This window comes from Mobula hypostoma, chromosome 26 (genome assembly GCF_963921235.1).
Source record: "Mobula hypostoma chromosome 26, sMobHyp1.1, whole genome shotgun sequence".
In the NCBI taxonomy this organism is placed as follows: Eukaryota; Metazoa; Chordata; class Chondrichthyes; order Myliobatiformes; family Myliobatidae; genus Mobula; species Mobula hypostoma.
Window position 1 is genome coordinate 39,153,018 of NC_086122.1, and position 22,382 is coordinate 39,175,399.

A 22,382-nucleotide genomic window follows, 5' to 3' on the forward strand; every position below is an offset into this window, starting at 1 on the left:
CTGTAGTATGGTGCCCAGAACTGCGCGTAATACTCCAGTTGGAGCCAAAATAATATTTTATAAAGTTGGAGCATCACCTCATTGCTGTTGCATTCAATGCCACCCAATAATGGCCTATATTTCATATGCTTTCCTAACCACATTATTTAACGTGCACTGCACCTCCAAGGATCGATGGATTTCTACACCAAAGTCCTTCTATTCATCGATGTTCCCTAATACCCTGCATTCAGGGTATCTGTCCTAGCCTCAATAGCACTTCCAAAATCCATCACCTTACATCTATCCAGATCGAGTTCCAGCAGCCTATTTCACCAACTCACCCATCTTGCTCTGTGGCCAGAGACTCACTCTATACCATCCATGAACCCACCCATCATATACAGACTTAGTGATCCTGCTTCCTGTATCTACGTCAAAATCAGTTTACAAGCAGCAAAGATCCCGGCACCAATCCCAGACAAACACCCCACCACCTGCCTCCTGTTGCCAAGCCACTTTTGAATCCAGTTTATCAAATTGCCCTGGATACCACTGGCCTTATCTCCTTTCCGAGACCTTTCTATGCAATCCTCATACATGCATACTTGCTGATAATTTCCTATAATCAACAGGTACCATGGTAGCTTCAGCATGACACTATTACAGCCTAGAGCAGAGTTCAGAGTTCAATTCCAACGTCACCTGTAAGGAGTTTCTATGTGAAATGCGTGGGTTTACTCCGGGTGCTCTGGTTTCCTCCTACAGTACAAAGATGTACCAGTTTGTAGGTTAATTGGCCATCGTAAATTGTCCAGTGATTAGGCTAGCATTAAATTGGAGCTTGCTGGGCGGTGTGGCTCGAAGGGCTGGAAGGGTCTATTCCACACTGCAACTTAACAAATAAATAACATATGAAGGGAAAATATCGACTATAGTTTTGTTTCTCATATGAATTGGTTTTTGGATATTTGTATATTTGTATTACTGAACCACTTTCTCTAACTGCTATCATACATTAAATTTTGATAGAGATAAGATAATGAGGGGCATAGATGGGGTAAATAGTCAAAATCATTCTTCCATGGAACGGGTGTCAAAAACAGGACAGCATAGGTTAGAGAGACAAGAGTTTTAAAGGGGATTTGAGAAGAAAGGTTTTCCTCATTTCTTTTTAAAATACAGAATGATTGATATCTGCAATGTGCTGTCAGAGGAGGTGATGCAATATACATTTAAGAGACACTTAGAAGCGCTTGTGAACAGGCAAAGCCTAGGACCAGAAGACACAAAAGCAGAATTAGGGTATTCGGCCCATTGAGTCTGCTCTGTCATCCAATCATTACTGATTTATCATCCCATTCTTCCCCATTCTCCTGCCTTCTCCCAATGCACTTTGATACTCTTACTAATGAAGAACTTATTAACCTATACTTTAAATATTGATAGGTTTGGATATAATGCCGATAAACAAGATGTATATGGATGGGAAATAAGGTCAACAAGGAAGTGGAGGCTACCCAAGGATCCAGTTCTGTACTATACAACTCTTATGACTAATGGACATTTAGGAAGAGAAACAAGGGTTGAAACCACTTAAACCACTGTAACTCAGGGACTTTGAGACTTTTTTTTACTGTGCCTATGGACTGTTCTTCATCAAATTATGGTATTGCTTTGCACTACTGTAACTATATGGTATAATTATGTGGTTTTGTCAGTGTTAGTCTTTGGTCTGTCTTGTTTTCTGTGATATCACGCCAGAGAAACATTGTATCATTTCTTAATGCATGTATGCATTTCTAAATGACAATAAACGAGGACTGAGTGTTCTCATAATCTAAAAAACTTATTCATCAGGGAAGAAGAGAGATTATAACAGTAATTAATTATAGATATATCATTCATATAGTAGTGTCAGTTTGATTCTAACATAATCCGAATTTCTAATCAAGTCAGACTCAATGTCATTTCCTGTTTACAGAAGCATCAAATCAAATTTCAATTAGCAAAAAGACACAGGGATATTTCCACAGAAACTTAAATTAATGCATATTTTCAGAATTCATGCTATCTTTAGACTCTATAGTCAATTAACAATGGACCAACACAAAGTAACAAACAGAAAAGCACTTACAAAACAAGGTCTCTACACAATGATTGGTTTTAATGAAGGCCATGGACTAATGGTACTGTTCAACATAGCTTATACAATCCAACATCACTGCTGTAGAGTTGAATAGGTCAATGAAAGCATTGCAGTATTTTGACAGTTATCCAAATTTGAAATCATTTCCCATATATGAACTTTAAAAAACTTCAATTCATAACTTAAACTAGCAATTCTAACTGAGCATTAATTTGGAAAACCATGAACGGGCTAAACAAGATTCACAGGCCATGATGCAGATATCGTATCACCATTTACCAAACACTGAGCAACTAACAATGTTCATTAACTGACATTTTCATTTAACAAGCCATCAAGATGATTCCAATAAAACAAAAAAAAAGTGCATTTTTCCTTTAATTACAACAACTTCAAGTGGAAGAAAGGGGGCAATCTACTTGATTACTCAGGGTACTGGCGTTAGTCAAGAGGTGTACAAATATACTTCACTGAACTTGCCAAAATGTTGGTAATATACTCTCCAACGTGAATCTGACTGTTCCAATCCAGTTAGTAAAGTAATAATCCTTGGTGAAGCAGTGAAGTAATGCACGTGACTCATGACAATTCACCAAGCATTTCTCGAACAAGCATGAGGAGATAACAGTCAGGAGGTAAAGGAAGTTAGCTCCTGATCCCCATTCCATGACTTCATAACATCGGCCTTCTGATCAAGATGGTGCTGAGCTGCAATCTCTGTTGAGGGTGTGACTCAGACTTGGCTGTGTTTTTTTTTAAGTTAGTAGGTTTGGTTTTTAGGGATAGAGAGATACGTTATGGCTCAGGTTGGGTTTAGGAGCATGGATGTGGGGGAGTTAAGAGGCAAGCCACGGTCTAGGACTGTGTTCGACGGCTAGCAACACAGACAGGTGACAATGGACTTCTAGAGTCTTGGCCTCCATTGGGCTGTCCCCAGTACATCCTTGGGTGTGTTCGTTGTTAACACAAATTTCACTAAATGGTGTATATGTGATAAGTAAATCTGAATCTGATGCATCCAAGGAAATGTACTTATCTACAGCTCTCCTTCCTCCATGCAACAAGTATTGACTCCTAGGTCACAGTTCTGAACATTGGTAGTCTAACCCCAAAGCACTTCCATGGTTTCTTACTCCAAAGAACCCATGATACACATCTTCACACTGCAGGACCATCACTGGAGAACAAGGAGGGATCAAAAATTGTCCAAACATCAGATGACACAACACACAATCCACCCTAGACAATGGCAGTCTGAGCAAAAGGAGAATTTTTCCAATGAAAATGTATGAGGTTGTTGGTTTCTAGGGATGAGTGAAGGATGAAAAAAATTAATGAGAAGAAAAAAGATTATTCCAGCTACAACTCCAGGTCATACCACTGTCTAAAGGGTACCACATTCTTCAATGGGAAAGTCACCTTGAAGCCTAAATAAGGATGAAGTGCTCAATTTAAATTGGTAGAGAGTCACAAAGACGAGCTTTAAGTCTGCTGTGATACATAAAAGGAAACAAAAACACATAAGTTCTGCTGAGCAGAAAGATATCTGTGCCTACAGAAAGCAAATAAGCTGTCTGTACAAATATATCTGCAGACTGTGACATGACATTGAGCATCTCCAGGAGTGACAGACTATTTCCATCCTGCATTTTAATTCAGAGCAAATGGAAAAGAATCACATGTGGTTATTTTGCCAAGCTTGAACTAATGATGTAATTGCCTCCTTTGGACAACACAAAGTGACACGAACAATTTAAGGCCCAAATGCAAGCTTTAGATATTTCTGTTTTCAGTGCAGGCTCATAATTAGAAAGTTGCAGCACCTATCATCTTACATAAGAAGCTGTTGAAATGCAATGAGCAGGCTTTGCTATCTCATCCTGCGTATCAGTCTCTGACATTTGTAGTACATGTTAATTAATAACAAATAGCAACATTGCTGAGTCACCATTCTACGCACCCAAGATTGATTATTACACGACACCAAAGCTATCCCATCGCTGTGGCCAATCTTTCCACTAATCTTCACATTCACAATTTTCCTCCAAAGGTAACCCGCTACATTGTGATTTGGGAGAATGAGGCCTAGCTGAATTACCCTGGGACAAATACAGTATCTCAGCTAGAATCAACATTGCCATAGTCATTCAAGAATTAGCTAATTTAATAGAGAAATGGAAAAATATGAGCCAGTTGTCATGCAAACTATAAAAGCAGAAACTGGGTGCTTCCCTTCTGGGAAGAAAGGATATAATGGGTTAATCATGTACAGATAGCAAACCTCCACAACACACCCAGAGGCTTAGTGCATGATTGTGGAGGCCAACAGTGAAAATTACAGATGTTCTCCATCTGTATCTAGCTTTCCTAAATCACCTTCCTCATACAGTTGTAGAGTCATAGAAAAGTATGGCACAGAACCAGACCCTTTGGCCCATCTAGCCCTGCTGAAACCATTTAAACTGCCTACTCCCATTGACCTGCACTGGGACTATAGCCCTGAATATCCCTACCATCCATGTACCTATCCAAACTTCTTTTAAACATTGAAATCGAGCTTGTATGAGCCACTTGTGCTGACAGCTCATTCCGTACTCTCACGACCCTGAGTGAAATTTCCTCTCATGTTTGCCTTCAACCTCTTACCTTTCACCCTTAACCCATCACCTCAGGTTGTAGCCCACCCAATCCCAGTGGAAAAAGCCTCTTTGCAACTTCCTCCAGTTATCATTATTCCTCATTTTGGTCAGATCAATGATCTTTATACCACTGTAGCATGCAAAATTAAAACAGCATTGACAGAACTGGGTCAATTTTTAATGTAATTCTACATCATATTAAATTTCAGCACAACCTCAGGTGAAGATAGATTCCACTGTGTATCAGTCACTGCAAAGAGTTGGCATATTGGAGACTCAATATCCTCCTTTATCTACTGAGTAGCAAGCCAAAACATCTAGTGTACAAACAAAATTAATTTAATCTACCACATTGTTTTACAAGGTAAAGGAGTTATGAAGTCTTTTCAGCATTTGTGTTTTTTTATATTTTTAACTTGTACTTGCACTGCACTTCCTGTGTCAACTCCTCCTCACATATGTCACAAGCTTCTTCACAATGAAGTAGAATATTTTTCAGTTGTTCGGTATCAGTAATCTAGTGCTCTTCACACTGGTACAGGTAACAAGCTTTATTCTTATTTAGAGATATAGCCCTGGCAGTCCAATGACCCCTTGCCACCAATTCCATCCATGTGACCAATTAACCTACTAACCTGTACACCTTTGGGACGGGGGAGGAAACTGGAGTATGCGGAGGAATCCCATGTGGTCATGGGGAGAACGTACAAATTCCTCACAGACAGGGGCTGGAATTGAACCAAGGCCGTAGTGCTATAAAGCACTGTGTTAACCGCTACGCTATGGTGCCATCCGTAGTATTCTGAAAGAGGAATTCAGAATCCTATGTATTTAAGAACAAGTCTTTCAGGGTAACAATTAAAAGGAGGGACAAAAGTACAGAAAGAGAAAAAAATAAGTTTGAGAAAGAAAAGCTTATGCCTACAAGAGAATCCAGGGCATTCTGAGCACAGCCATTCATTTGAAATTACAGCTGTCAGTCAAATAGTTGTACTGCCAAATTGGAATTCAAAACCACAGCAATATTATGGCATCCATACATCCAATTTTCAAAAGTTCAATCATACTAAAAGGCCTTAATGCAAGAATTTTGTGCACGTTATCCATTAACTACACATTGCACAAGCATGTCTCCGTAAATTCCTGGTGAATTTCCAGTAGAGATTGTTAAACTGACCAGATATAGTCAACACAATTTCATCAGTCAAGAACTCAACATAATCTGTCTTCTTACAGTTAAACTCCCCTTCTCCGAGTTGCTAGCTGAGGTTATTTTGATGTACTCGATCTGTGACAATAGCAACACCATTAACCCACAGCAGACTCAAGTATCAAGTACAACAATGGTCATCAGGTCTACACCAATCAATCAACTAGAACTGGGTGAGCTGCCCAAGTACAAAGATAGATACACCCCCACAGCCTTATTAAGAGAATTCTTCCTCCCAACCCTCCCCTGCTGACAGTGACAGCAACCTTTTGTTTAGCAAAACTAAAAGCAGCTATTAAAGTTCAAAGTAAATTTATTATCAAAATACATATATGTCACCATATTACCCTGATATTCATTTTCTTGTGGGCATTCACAGTAGAACAAAGAAATATAATAGAATAATTGAAAAACTACACAAAGACTAACAAACAACCAATATGGAAAAGATGATAAACTGTAAAAGCAAAATAAAACAAATAATAATAATAAATAAACAAATATGTAATACTGAAAATACGAGTTGCAGTGTCCTTGAAGTGAGCCTATAGATTGTGGAATCAGTTCACCATTGAGGAGAGTGAAGTTATCCACACTGGTTCAGGAACCTGATGGTTGAAAGGGAATACCTTTTCCTGAACCTGGTGACGTGGGAACTAAGGCTTTTGTACCTCCTTCCTAATGGTACTAGTGAGAAGAGAGCATGGCCTGGATGGTGGGGATCCATACTGATGGGTACTGCTTTCTTGTGGCAGCGCTCCTTGTAGATGAGTTCAGTGATGGTGAGGGCTTTTCCTGTGATGGACCAGGCTCCATCCATCACCTTTTGCAGGTTTTTCCTTTACTGGGTTTAAATAACACACCTGCATCCAAGGATTATCCAAAGGAGTCTGCAGGTTTTGCTGCACATGTGAATATTTATGGAAGAAAACATGGCAGTCCACTCGCACTAATCTCTCAGTTTTTGTCTCAATAATGGAAAAAGACAAACAATGTTCCTTCCATTCTTCATCTCTTGTCTAAAAACACTTAAACTGAGAACCATGCTGGATGCTGCTGCTTATTTAAGGGTATGGTAAAAGTTTGGCACGGAATGCATAACTGTCACAAGACTAAAATACAGCAAGTGCTTCTTCTTTGTCAGAAACAAAAAAGGGCTTCAATTCCCATCCTCATTATTGCATCAGTTTTCACACTCTACCGGCTGCAGATGAGGTGTTTCAGGACTATCTGCAATACAGTTATACCAGCTATTTACACAAAAGGGCATAACAAATTCCGGGAATTCAGTGATCATGAAACACTGCCTTCATCACTGACACCATTGCAAACAAGTACTCGAAAATTAAACCAATGTAGGCTCAATGCTTTTCTTCTTTTAAGAAGGAAAACACAACTTGAACAATAGGAGCAAATGCAGGCCATACATTCTCCTAAATCTGGTTTACTAATCATCATGATCAATGCGGGTTTAATCTCCATTTTCCTTCCTCATTTGGTCACTGAAAAACCTGTCTCTTCACGAGAAGGTCATGGGATTGGGCGAGGTAGATGTACACTCATGTACTGAGGAGGGACGGAAAGAAGAGGTGAAGATTCCGCCACGAATTATCAGCCTGGCTGAAGTGAATTCCAGTCAATAACATTCCTACTTCAGTACACCAAAGGTTTTGAAATATAGTTAACTGCTAGTCTTGCACTTCTGACAACGTTAAATCAGGTGGCAAGTTTGTAATGCATACTGTAAGCAGTTTTGAAGTTCTAAAGGCTCCAGTAGCCTTTAGAATGTCCTGCTATTTTAAAAAAATAAATGCACATTAGATTGTTTTGGAGAAAGTAAAAGATCCTCTCACATAGGTTCCAACACAAATACCACCCCCCCTCAAACCGGACTCTGTTTTGCCTCGTTTAATGACGAGGAATTAACTGCATAGGAATAATGGATCCCTGGTAGAGGAAAATGGAGACTCCAAGTAGCTTGCACTGAGAATGGATCCAAAGAGAGTGCTTTCTAAATACTTCTGTATCAGCTGTGTAAAAAAAACTGGAGACTTAACTTTCACACTCATTAAGTTGGTGAGATTCAAATCACAAAGAACATGAGCTTAAGAACAAATGTCAAAGAAAAATCACAAGATCATGCTTCAACTAAGATTTAAACTACAGGCCTTGATCAGTCAATTATTCAGGTATATATTGAAGATAGAAAGACTTGCAATTAGAGAGCAATTTAAATGACTTCAGTGGGTCACCAGGAATTACATGGCTAATTTACTTTTTTTTTAAAATGTGGGCATTACTTTAACTAGCTGAAATGTCAAGTCCCACAAAAACGAATGTCATAAATGTCAACCCAGACTGGTTCAGGAATAGGTACTACCCAGGAGTTTCCCCCCAAATTGTATCATAGAACTTCTTAAGCTCACCTGAACAATCCAGTACTACTTCAGGACCTTTCTGAATCATCAGGTTCTAGTGTTAAATCCCTAAATGCACAACTTCTGACACAGATGATGGAAAGTCTGTGGTAATGGCCAATATTGACATTTTAGATTCCGATGGAATGAGTCAGCATTACCTGTCTCTTGGTCTCACCACACCCTCCCTCATACAATTTCTTCATTTCCTCTGCAAGGTAATTAATATTAGTACTTTCAGGATTTTCTGAGACGTGATATGGTAGGTGGCACAGTGGTTTAGCTGGTCGAGCCATTACCACACAGTGCCAGTGACTTGGATTCAATTCTGATCTCAAGTGCCATTTGTGTGGAATTTTCACTTTCTCCCTGCACGAGTTTCCTCTGGGTTCTTCAGTTACCTCCTGCACCCCAAAGATTTGCAGACTGGTAGGGTTAATTGGCCACTAATATGAGGGTGAGTGGAACAGACGATGCCATAGCCATCACCCTCCACCTGACCTTAACCCACCTGGACAAAAAGGACACGTACGTTCGAACACTGTTCATAGACTTCAGTTCAGCATTCAACACAATCATTCCTCAGAAACTGATTGGAAAGCTGAGCCTACTGGGCCTGAACACCTCCCTCTGCAACTGGATCCTAGACTTCCTGACTGGGAGACCTCAGTCAGTCCGGATTGGAAGCAGCATCTCCAACACCATCACACTGAGCACGTGGCCCCCCCAGGGCTGTGTGTTCAGTCCACTGCTGTTCACTCTGCTGACCCACGACTGTGCTGCAACACACAGCTCGAACCACATCAAGTTCGCCAACAACACGATCGTGGTGGGTCTCATTAGCAAGAACGACGAGTCAGCATACAGAGAGGAGGTGCAGCGGCGAACGGACTGGTGCAGAGCCAACAACCTGTCTCTGAACGTAAACAAAACAAAAGAGATGGTTGTTGACCTCAGGAGGACATGGAGCGACCACTCTCCACTGAACATTGATGACTCCTCCGTAGAGATCATTAAAGAGCACCAAATTTCTTGGTGTTCACCTGGCAGAGAATCTCACCTGGTCCCTCAGCACCAGCTCCATAGCAAAGAAAGCCCAGCAGCATCTCTACTTTCGGCGAATTTTGCTGAGGAAAGTCCATCTCCCACCCCCCCCCCCCCCATCCTCACCATATTCTACAGAGCTTGCACTGAGAGCATCCTGAGCAGCTGCATCACTGCCTGGTTCGGAAATTGCACCATCTCGGATCGCAAGACCCTGCAGTGGATAGTGAGGTCAGCTGAGATCATCGAGATCTCTCTTCCCGCTATCACAGACATTTACACCACACGCTGCATCCGCAAAGCAAACAGCATTATGAAGGACCCCACGCACCCCTCATATAAACTCTTCTCCCTCCTGCCATCTGGCAAAAGGCACCGAAGCATTCGGGCTCTCACGACCAGACTACGTTAACAGTTTCTTCCCCCAAGCCATCAGACTCCTCAATACCCAGAGCCTGGCTTGACACCGACCTACTATACCCTCTACTGTGCCTGTTGTCTTGTTTATTATTTATAATGATTTATTGTAGTGCCTGCACTGTTTTGTGCACTTTAAGCAGTCCCGGATAGGACTGTAGTCTAGTGTAGTTTTTGTGTTTTTTCTTACATAGTTCAGTGTAGTTTTTATATTGTTTCATGTAGCACCATGGTCCTGGAAAACATTGTCTCAATTGTACTATGTTCTGTACCAGCAGTTATGGTTGAAATGACAATAAAAAGTGACTTGACTTGACTTAACTTGAACAACCTGTGGAGAGCTGATGGGAATGTGGAGAGAATAAAACTGGTCTTAATTAAGGATTAGTGTAAGTGCGTAGTTAATAGTTGGCACTGACTTGGGCTTAAGATACAACTCTATAAACACAAATACATTGTATTCCAGTTAAATGGGCCATTGGTTAATTGGGGCAGTGCTCATTTGGGACAGCATTTAAAGAACAAAAATTAATCAAGAAAATAGCCAGGGTTTACCTTATTTATTTGGGACATTATGTCTCTTTAATTGGGACAGGAGGCAGTTGCTGAACAGGTTCTAACTCGCGCCAGTCACGTGTACTTTTTAAATAGTGTCATTTTAAATAGCTTTTATTTAAAAACTAATTTTAAATAGTTTTTAAATAGTGTCATTTGCATGTGTTTGTGTTTAAAACGCAGTGACTTTTGTCACTGATAGTTAGTGAGAAATAGGCAGTAGGACAATCAGGACCGTTTTGCTCACTGCAGTTTCAAGCATTCAGGCTTGCAGATGCCAGAAGTAACCTGGAGTGAAAAAGGAACGATTTCAGTATCTCAACAAGTTAGGAACGATGAAGAACGTAAAGGTTTGACAATCATAAGACCATAAGATATAGAAGCAGAATTATGCCGTTTGCCCCATCGAGTCTGCTCACTTCGTCATGGCTGATCCCTTTCCCTCTCAGCCCCAACTTCCTGCCTTCTCCACGTAACCCTTCATGCCCTAACAAATCAAGAACCTCTCAACCTGTCTTAAATTACCCAATGACATGGCCTTCACAGCCACATCTGGCAACAAATTCCACAGATTCACCACTCTCATCCTGAATGTTACAATGAAAATGAAGATATGGAGGATGCAATTGTTGATAGCACTATATGAAGGCAGTCCATTATCTGCAAAACACACAAAATACTGGAGCAATACACCCCCAGGCCAGGCAGCATCTATGGAAAAGAGTACAGTCAACGTTTCGGGCCGAGACCCATCCGCTGAAGGGTCTCGGCCCAAAACTTCGATTGTACTCTGCCATAAGATGCTGCCTGTCCTGCTGAGCTCCTCCAGTGTTCTGTGTGTGTTGCTTGGATTTTCAGTATCTGCAGATTTTCTCCTGTTTGTGATTCAATTATCTACACTGATTTTGTTGATTGCATACACTGGATGAATTCCTCTACAAGTATTAAGATTCAATGTACATTTATTATCAAAGTATGTATGCAGTATACAACCATGAGATTTGTCTTCCCACAGACAGCCACGAAACAGATAAGTGGTACTTGTTCAAACTAAACATCAAACACCCAACGTACAAAAAAAAACAACAAATCATGCAAATGGCAAAAAAAATCAGTGAAAAACAGAATATTAAATATCAAACCACAGAGTCATTAAAACAGTCCAGGAATGTTCAGTCTAGTTCAGTTCAGTTCAATTTAGTACTGTGTTGTTCCATGACTGCAGGGCTGCAAGCACAACATAGCAATAAAAACAAAGGAGTAACCACCAACACACAACATGAACTGCAGAGTCCAATCCACAACCGCAAATCCACAAATTGATTAAACCTTCCCCAAGACCCAAAACACAGACACCTTCCATCGGGAGTAGCGAGCAAGAGTGAGACTGAGAGGCACTGAACACCCACTGGCCTTCTGCTCTCATCCTCATTTATTTCAATCTTGCTCGAGCTTTAATTGGTGAGATCAGTGAGAAACGGAGTTGATCATGGACTTGCTCTAGATTTCCAGGCTTCTTGAACTCCAGGCCACATACTCCATGTGAAACTTCAGCAAACTCCCTCAGAGACCGCAATTGCCCAATCGGCCCGAAAACCCACCAGCAAAATGTAGACCACAGGTTGCAATAGTAGCATAATCATATTTTTGTAGTAAGAGTTAATACAGTTTTTTTAGCATTCTAGTAGTGTTCTGATTTAATCTGTATTTAATTTAAATACATAATTTATTACTCATTTTGTCCGTTATACCCTTTTAACTATCTCCATGAAACTTCGGCTATTTGAGGCAGCTGCTTAACTGGGCTAAAATGTATTGGTCTCATCGTGTCCCAATTAACTGGAATCCACTTAACTTTCTTTCAAGAGCACCACTCAGGGTGCAGTCAAGCCAGTGTAGGACAAGGAGAGCAAGAGAAGATAGAAACACAGCTAAACATTAAAAAGTCACTGGGTAAGCCACAAGCTAGCCACTTCATATTAGAAAGGAATGGTAAAGCCTGAAAAATGGTGCAGAGAAAATTCAGCATAATGGTAACAAGGACGTAAAGCTTGAATTACAAGAGACTACAGAATTTGGTATCATTGCGAAGAGCTGCAGTGGTTAACAGCAATGGGCCTCCAGTGGTTGGAAGGTTGGTATCCAGAGACTGTAGATTTGGAAAAGGATCAGTGGAGGAAGGGTATGCACAGACAGGCAATAGTGACTTAGAAAATGGAAGGTCAAAGGTGATGGTAGGAACAGATATAATTGAAATTTTGAAAAGGACTTGATAGAATTCCGACCTAGTGTATGGGAGGGAAGAGCAGTGCGACTAACTGAACAGGTCTATCAAAACAAATTAGACAATATTAAGACATATTCGACAGAATCAGCCATGATTGAATGGCAGAGCAGACTTGGTGGACCAAATGGCCTAATTCTGCTCCTTTGTCTTATGGAGATGATTAAACGCAATGGCCTCCTCCTCTGCTGTCCCATTCTGCAATGTTTCTACAGTCCAACAATCAAGAAAGAATATTTTGTTGGGAAGATTTCCCTTTATTGACAGCATCTAGGCAGTGATGCTGTTTAAAGTTGCAGCTAATTACATTACAAATATATAAAGTCACGTGAATTAAAGAGGCCATGTGCATATCTGCAAAATATCTTCAGCCACAATTTTTCTTCCTTCACAGGATCTGTTTGAAAGGCAATGATGTCAGTGATTTATGAAGAAACACTAATTTTTGTGCAAACAGCAGGATTTGTTAATAAATTGAAAAAAAAATCACTCCACGCTTAAGCAAGAATCCAACAGACACAGAGAAATGAGGCCAGCAGCAAAAACAAAAAGACAGTCAATTATAAACAAATCAATTATATAATGCTGCTCATTAGCACAGGCTTAAACAACCAATAGAAACCAAGACCCAAGGAATAAAATGAATACTTGGTTTCGGGGAGCAGAAGGGAAGCAGAGAATAGTGTCAAGAGATTGTACTCTGTACTTCAAACTGAAAATAAAACACAACTCACTTACTGGCCAAACATTCTATTTATAGTCAGGTTTGGAATATGGATACTACAGGCAAGGCCAGGATTTATAACCCATCCTTGGCTTCCCTGAAGTCGATGGTGATACAACTGAATTCTTGGTTGGACATGCCAGAGGTTAGTTAAGAACTTACTACACTGGCATTGGAGTTACACATGTCAGACTGAGCAAAAGTGTAGTGTTCCTTCTCAGAATAGATCTTAATGAACCAAATGAGTTTTTACTGCATTCCAAATCATCATCATTATTTTACCAGCATTAGCCTTTGATTTCTGAAACTGCAATGGTTGCAAACCAATTTGTGTTCGTCAGATTAGTAGCCCAGGCCCAAAGACAGACAAAAGAAAAATTGAAATTTTATAACTACTCTGATTATGGTCTTTAAAAAAAGACAGAAATTCTAACATTTTCCATGTCTTTCTCTACAACACACCTTAATCTTTCCTTCACTAAGAAGTTACCCTGTACAACTAAGGATATCCCAGTATTGGTTCATTTTCTTCAATTGCTGACAATAAAAAGGTGACAGGCAATCCCAATGTGCTTATACATTGTCTAGAGAAATATTATTCAGATTAACCTCACTCATTCTCAACTAACTCAATTGACTTTCTCTGCCTGAAATGTCAACTCTTTATTCCTCTCCACAGATGCTGCCTGCCATGCTGAGTTCCTCCAGCATTTTGTGTGTGTTACTCTGGATCTCCACATAAGAACCTCATGTTTATGACTTGATTTTTCATCACTTTTCCTGCTGTAATTCAATAAGAATGTTTCTACTGGCTGCAATCTGATGAGTGATGAAAACACAATTACCACCAAAACTATTAAAAGGAAATTAGAATTGCCTCCTCTGCCTAAAGAAATAGTAGAAAGTGAAACCCTTTACCATAATTGACCTTTGAACTAACTACTTGGAAAGCAAGAAATAATAAAAAAACAAAAACAGAATTTAAGAGTAGGCATTCCAATCTGCTGAATCTTCAGATTATTAGGAACCTCAGTTTCATTGTTATGCTAAAGCCAATTGCCATGCAAAAACTCTTCATGGATGAGATCAAAAACTGTGACATGCCAATCAACTTCAGTAATCAAATGTGTTTCAAATGGCTGTTTCTATGACTCATTCTAGGTCGGTGCAAAGAACACCTTGACTTGCCCTCAGCTGCAAATCATAATGGGCATCCATTGGCTGCATGAGAATTTTCATAAATACTTTCAATGTTGCACAATATTTTATACTGCCTTCATATCAGAGCCAGTATCACTGGGAGTGGTTCTTGGTCCATGAACCGTATTCTTCGTGTTGATCTTTTCAGCTCCAGGATGCATTCAGAAGCATGTTTAAAAACTAGCTCTAAATTGTACCATATATTGTGACAGCCACATACAAAACAAGGCAGACCATTCAGCCTATCCACTCAATAGTGCCATGTACCACAGGTCTTCAACTCTAATTCTATTTTCTTTACCAGCATATTCTGATATATTTTCTCAAAGTGTTTCCCCTAAATACATCTACACTAATCAACCAAACAATTCTGTAGCCACTAAACCCTAAGTTCTAACTAATCTTTGAACCAAGATTCTTTTTCAGAAGTATCTGTTAGATCTGCAAGTGAACATCTCATATTGGTTGCCCCCATTTTTTTGACTACCTAAAGTGGAAGCATTTCTTCCTCTCTCGCTCTATTAAACACGTGTATAATCTCAAACTTCTAACAGTACAGCCCTCAATCTTCTCATTTACAAAGAATAGATCAGTCTGGACAAGCCAAACTAAAAATGCACAACACCCTTGTGACACATGACACTGTTAATAATCTCTACTGCCATACTATCTGCTGAGTGGAAGGCCAACAAGATCCATGGGTGGTTTTTTTTTTATCAAAACCAAACCTGTAAACTAGGATGTCATCAGAATGACCAATAACTGGATTCTTAGGTGAACTTTATTCTGATTGCATTTGAGAAGTCTTTTGCCACTGACCACTTTCCACATCAAGTAAATTATTACAATTTAAGCATACGCTAATGATTTCTTCAACAGCCCCAACAGGAGCTTGAACTCGTGTTTATACACTTTCATGAAACCTCAGTCTGACAAGCTACAAGGATTTGCAGCACGAATAACTATTTAAACTATTAGTAAGGTACAAGCAAACCCTGTTTATACTGACTTTTTAAAAATGAAATGTCAATAGCCAATGTATGTGACAAGGGGTAAAGCATTACACTAACCACTATGCTACTGTGTCACCCTACTGAAGACTGAACAGAAGTCTCTACCACTTAACATTCCCTCTGTTGTTTATATAGCTGCATGGACCAACCATTGCTGTGAGCTGTAATATTTTATTTTGTAATATTTAGAATGAAAATTTAAATAAATCACACTTTTGATTTTATTTATTAATGGAAGGGTATAATGAAATACAGTACAACAAAAAAATCTTTCAGGTTGCATAAACTTTTAAACTCAGACAGCATCGGTACTCAGCAGGCCACCAGTTTATTCACAATGAGCTACTGACTTCCATTCTGTGTTTACTGTTACAATTTGTAGCACTGCTGTAACTTGAAAAACTGACAATATAAATATATTGAAGCTCTACAATGTTTCAGTAAAGGTTGTGAAATGTTTATTATTTTAAAAATTTATGGATTATATTCATTAACATAATTAGAGTATTTCAAAGCTATATTAACATGATCTCAAAATTATATTATTATATAAAAGAAAATTCCAGCTACGCAGCAGCAATTCAGTTACTGTGTGGTCATGTAGTCTTGCAGCTTCAAGGGAACAGTAAAGCTATTATTTGAAGAATAAATTGCAGAAGTAATGGGAATTGAGGAATGGATCCACAATATCTTTCCTGAGCAGCACTGTGGGCTTGAACTGCTGCAGCAGTTGAACCCACGCTCACGTACCACAGAAACGTATGAATCTTGATACCAGATGAGCGGAAGGCCTTTGCAAGTACAGTAGATTCTAGTTATTTGGATCATTAGTAATTGAGGACAGCTGCTTATTTGGAACAATTTTGTTCTTAAAAAACAAAAATTAATTGAGAAAATAGCCGGGATTCCCTTCATTATTTTTGGGACACTATGGCACATAATTGGGACAGAAGACTGTTGCCAAATAGTTTCTAAGTGGTGTTAGTGGCATGTACTTGTATGGCCATTAGAAACTACACCATGCTTAGAGCAAACAGTTTTTAAATAGTGTCAGATGCATGTAGTTGTGTTCAAAAACCAGTGATTTATGTAACTGATGGCTGACGAGAAGTAAGCAGCAAGATTATTCAGACCTATTTTACTACTTCAACAAGTTAGGACCTACAAAGAATTTGAAGGTATCGGCAAACTCCTTTAATATTACAATGAAAGTGAAGATCTGGAGGGTGCAATTGTTGAAAGCATTGTATGAAGGTAACCCATTATCTGCACTAGGTGTTTGTGCTCATTTACAGTCAATCAAAAGAACACGGCAGCATACACTAGATAAATTCCTCTGTCAACAACTATTAGGAACAATTACACTTTTAGAGTACTGCAGTAGTTAGTATTGGTAGTGTTCTAATTTGTTCTGTATGTAATTTTAATATATAACTTGTTGCTCAGTTAAATGGTAGCTTGTTTTTTTTAATATACCTTTTTTAGATATTTCCATGAAACTTCAGCTAATTTAGGCAGCTGCTTAACTGGGGCAAAATGTAATGGTCCCGATGTGTCCCAATAACTGGAATCCACCATACTACTGTAGACACTGGTCAGTTAGGCAATTTTCAACATGGCCCATCAGGAATCACAATAAAAGAAACACTATATTAGCTTGGTGTTCTGTAGCATCTATTAATAAGAAATTATAGTTTTTACAAATAATTTAGATCATAATAGATAGGGAAAACCACAGTTTATTATCTGGTGTAATCTGCAAATCACTAAGCTTTAAAAAGCTTGGCCACAGGAGTATCACAAAGGCCGCCGTTATATAAAAAAATAGAATATTTGCATTTCTAAAGCCACTACTCATAACTACAGGATCTTTAAGTGAGCTCTAGTGCCAATTGTCTCCTTTTTAATGGCATTCAGTAAACTGCAATTGCTTTAGGATTTCAGCAGTGGGCAAATAACCTTAATTCTGGTTATTGACCCTACCTCAAGGTGCTCTATGGTCGGCTACAGGAAAATGTTTTGAGAATTGGAAATCACAAAAGAAAAAGACATGAGGCCAGGGAAAATGTGGCAAATATAAGTGGGGGGGGGGAGAGAACAGAATTAATTCCAAACTAGGCCATTGCTTCAATAGAGGTTTTATTTACGTCTCTAAAGGGAGGATCATTACCTGGTGTATTAATCAAGATCTTTTTTACTGAACAGTGCCAGAGTACAAATATAGAAACACTTCTTGATCCCACCTCTTCACAGTCACTGACTAATTCACACTACCAAGACTCTGTTCATTTTCAAGCATCACCAACAAATGCATCCATATAATGCTCTGCCTTCCCATTGCTACCAAATAATTTAGGCAAAAGCATCCAGAACACCTTCAAAAGCTGATGCCTCAAAAAGGTGGCATCCATCATTAAGGACCCCCATCATCCTGGACATCCCTCTTTTTATTGTGACTATAAGGATGGTGGTTGAGGAGCCTAAAGACACACACACACACAACATTTTAGGAACAGCTTCTTCCCCTCCACCATCAAATTTCTGAATAGACAATGAACACATGAACACTACCTCACTACTTTTTCCTCTCTTCTTGCACTATTTCACAGTTACCATTACATTTTGCAATGTACTGCTGCTAGAAAACAACAAATTCCAAAACCTACGCCAGTGATATTAAACCTGATTCTGAAATATGGTAGCTACTGTTACACAACCAGTCAAACACCATTAGCCGAATGATAAACAGAAGATACCTGTCCTGCTCATGAGCTACAGCACCTTTCAATTGTTTCTATTTTAGAACACAAATCTTCCACTCAAAATTGGATGAGTTTTCAAGCAGACACAGCGGAGTTGAAAGTGTTCATCTGGGATTTTCTCTCAGGTCTCACTTACAGCAGTGTCTATGAAATTAACGACAGACCCCAGAGCAATCCTGGATGGCTGACTATCGGCGCTGATGGTGTTAGGGAGGGTAAAACAGAACACCAATGCACATGAATTCAAAAGGAGACAGACACAAAAAGTGGTCTCTTCTTGCTCCACTCGTAATTTTTGATGTATAACTATCAGCTCATATATGGGCTCCATTATTTTAGAATACTCTGCACTAGAAGGAATTCTTGACAATCTCCCTCATTGTTCCCTGTGTGCACTGCAATTTCTCTGTATCACTTTATTCTGCATTGTTATTGCCTTCCCTTGTAGTAGCTCAGTGCACCGATGTGATGAAACGATCTGTATGGATGGCATGCAAAACAAAGCTTTTCACTATACACATGACAATGATAAAAAAATATATACCGGTTCCTTTAAACCTCTGAAAACAAGTTAGAACTTAATGTTCCTTAGATTGCAAGCGCCAAATATTTTGATTTTTTTTAAGAGATATATCGCGGTAACAGACTTTTCCAGTACAACGAGCCCGCAACACCCAGAGAAAACTTGCTTGGCCACAGGGAGGACGTACAAATTCCTTACAGACAGCAGTGGGAATTAAAATGGAGTCACTGGTGCTGCAAGGATGTTATGCTAACCACTACAATATAGTGCCGCCCCTACTCCTACTGCTCTTGGAGGGAATAAAGACAAATTTTAAAATAGGTTACCCCAGCTGAACAATCGGATGAACAGTGGACTGTAAATTCCTTGGAATCCTGAACCTCAACTCAGTGAATGCTCCATTGCCCAGTATGGTAAAGAACAAAATAATGGCAGAAGCATTGTTGAGGATTTCTGCCATCCCACAACACCTTTGACCCACATTCTGTCAGGAAAGAGGTACAGGAGCATCAGGACTAGGACTGCCAGACTGGCAGCATCTTCTCCCAGGCTCTGAGACTAATGAATACCCTGCTACCACCGAGGTCTCATCTCTAGGACAGCCAGCTACTGACTTGCTCACTTCACATGCATTTTGAATTACATTTTATTAATTTATTTGTGGTAATATTTTATTTAACTTGCTGTATATATGTATTATGGGTGCACCATGGTCCAGAGGAACATTGTTTCCTTTGGTTGTATACATGTATAGTTAGAAGGCAATAAATAGGCCATTAGTGGACAAGAGAATAAACAATGAGATTGGTTGGAAAATGCAGTCCAAAAAGATTAGTCGAGGTCTTATTTGTTGACCAAACAGGTTCAAAGAACCTAATGATACATTCCTAATTATTTCATTCCAATCTGAAGAAACTATTGGTTCCAAATGTCTGTTGCTTCTTTCCCCAGTTCTTCTGAACCTGTCTGGAAGTTGCCAGAGATCCTGCTGTCCCAGGGCAAAAACTTTCCGGTTTAAGAGGTATTAATTTTGTTTGGGGATCTTCTTGAATCCAACTGACCACAACCTTAACCCTAACCTTAAATACATCAACAATGCAAAATTTGCAGCAGTTTTCTTAAGTTATTGTAAATATCTTTAAGATTCCTTGTGTAGGGAAAAGCACCTGCTGTAATCAAATTTTCCAGAGTTACAATGGTATCAACGTCTTCCTAAATTAGTCAGAGAATCCATACCAGGCAATCAACTGGAGACTTCAGCAAAGCGCCAACGGAGAACTGCTTGTCTTCCCATTCTTGACTTCACAGATCCGCAGCATCTGAGAGAAAATGAGAAGTTGGCTTGCGTGAGTGCTGATGAACCTAATCCATGGCTTCTGTGATGGAGTGGTTAGTTAAGATGGCATGGTACAGAACCCACAATTTATGCTGTTTTATAAGACAGGTCGCATAATGAGATGTACATTTTGCTCAAGGTAACAATGCAAATACCATGTCCTGTATGTCTGAAGTGTATAAAGATGAAAGGTGCATTATCAAAAGACCTATAAAAATATCACAGGCATTTCTTCATTTGAATGTTTTTGAACATTGATATTGTACTTGTGGACAAATACAAGATTGTATATCTGTAATCAAAAAGCTAATAAGACCGAAACTTCACTCTATGATTTTATAAAATTTCAGAGGTTGGGGATAAGAAATTATTTCCCATTTTCCCCTCTAATTTCATACACAGGTTGAAGAAAACACGAAAAGCAGTTAAATCTTTACCAAGATGGCCATGTGTGAACCTAATCACCAGTATCACCAGGATGAAGATTATTAATTCTGTACTTAATTCTAAACTTTCCTGCCGATACACTAACAGACAAGATCACAAAATGAACGCAGAACAAACAAAATTCAGCTGCCCTCTTTTGCAACAAAGGTCAATCAGTACTGAATATGATAGACAACCAAAATAAAACATCGACACAGATTATTCGACTGCAGAATGCTGGAAGCATTGACAGATATATGCATTCCTTACATTCATAATCAATTTCATAATATCAAACATATGTTTACCAATATCCATCCCATTAAAGTTGATTATAATTTCTACAATTAAAACTATATTCCCCTTAGGAACCCAATTCCAACATACTTTCTTATACCACTGGGGCCCAAAAGAGAATCCACTCTAGAGGCACAGAATAAACACATCTCTTGTTTTTGGCTCTTACGGGATAGGGAAGTTTAGTTTTCCAAGTGTCGTGTAGGGTAATGTAATCGGTAACAGATGACACATTGTTCGTAATAGAAACTGCTGCTCTACAATTCACAAACACCATCATTGAGTTGTTGTGTCTGCTGTAATGATGTCAGTGGAAGGCCACTGCTTTAGGTTTGTTCGTAATAGAAGTAAAAGTCTGCAGCTTTCATCGTGCATATACAACAACTCCCACAAGTTTTATTCACAAAATCCTGTACTGGGACCCCGACACTCTCAGAGAACTCCAGAGTCATGTGTCAATTACACAGTTGCTCTGAAGTTTCTGGAGTTTTGGGAGCAGAATGCTACCGCATGGTTTTCACAGGCAGAAGCACAATTCGCACTGTGAGGAATCACGGTGGACAATTTCAAATTTAATATGTAATAGCATCTCGAATTTAGTTCCCCAGCAGACAGAGTAGTGAATCTGCTTCACCACTCACCTAAGCGTGATAAATACAGTTGCAAGAAAAAGTCTGTGAACCCCTTACCTTGTTTTCTGTTTTAATTACTCATAAAATGTGGTCTGATCTTCATCCAAGTCACAATAATTCAGATTGCCGGGTTCACTGTACACCATTGAGATAGGACTCGCGAGTCTCTCAAAAGCAGAGGTGGAGGTGTATGACTCATGATCAACTCCTCTGGTGTACCAATGTGTCAGTGATGCCCCAATTATCCTGGAATAGCTTGCAATTAAGTGCAGTCCATTTTACCTGTTGTGGGAGATTTCAGTGATTTTTTTTGGTAGTGGTGTACATTCCACTCCAGAGCAATATCAAACAGGCTCTAGATGATCTGAACAATGTGATCAACATGCATGAAACACCACACTCTGACGCCTTCATCACTTTGGGGGATTTTAACAAGGCCAGCTTGAAAAAGTCACTAAACAACTAAACAAAACACTTGTAGTACCTGAGGAAACAACACACTGGATCATTGTTACACCACCATCAAGAATGCCTACCGTGCTATTTCCACACTCTCACTCTGGGCAGTCTGATCACCTGGCTGTACTTCTACTCTCTGAGTACAGGCAGAGTCTGAAGACTGCAGCACCAGTAGAGAGGACCAAGAAGGTATGGACAAGGCAAGCACAGAGGTCCTTATAGGACTGCTTTGAATTGGTGGACTGGACTGTATTCAGGGATTCATCTTTGAATCTGGACAAGTATGCCACACTTGTTACTGACTTCATTATAACCT

The 22,382-nt window shown here is 39.4% G+C and overlaps 1 protein-coding gene across 7 annotated transcripts in view; it reads right to left on the reverse strand.

Moving 5' to 3' along the window:
* Positions 1-22,382, reverse strand: part of phactr4b (phosphatase and actin regulator 4b) — a 192,561-nt gene that overhangs the window by 135,861 nt on the left and 34,318 nt on the right. For 4 of the 7 annotated variants that reach the window (XM_063033794.1, XM_063033789.1, XM_063033793.1 and 1 more), the window contains exon 2: positions 20,153-20,235. The exons of the other annotated variants lie outside the window; for them this stretch is intronic. The gene's annotated coding sequence lies outside the window, so the exon portion shown is untranslated. The remainder of the gene's footprint in view (positions 1-20,152; positions 20,236-22,382) is intronic. 7 annotated transcript variants of the gene reach the window in all.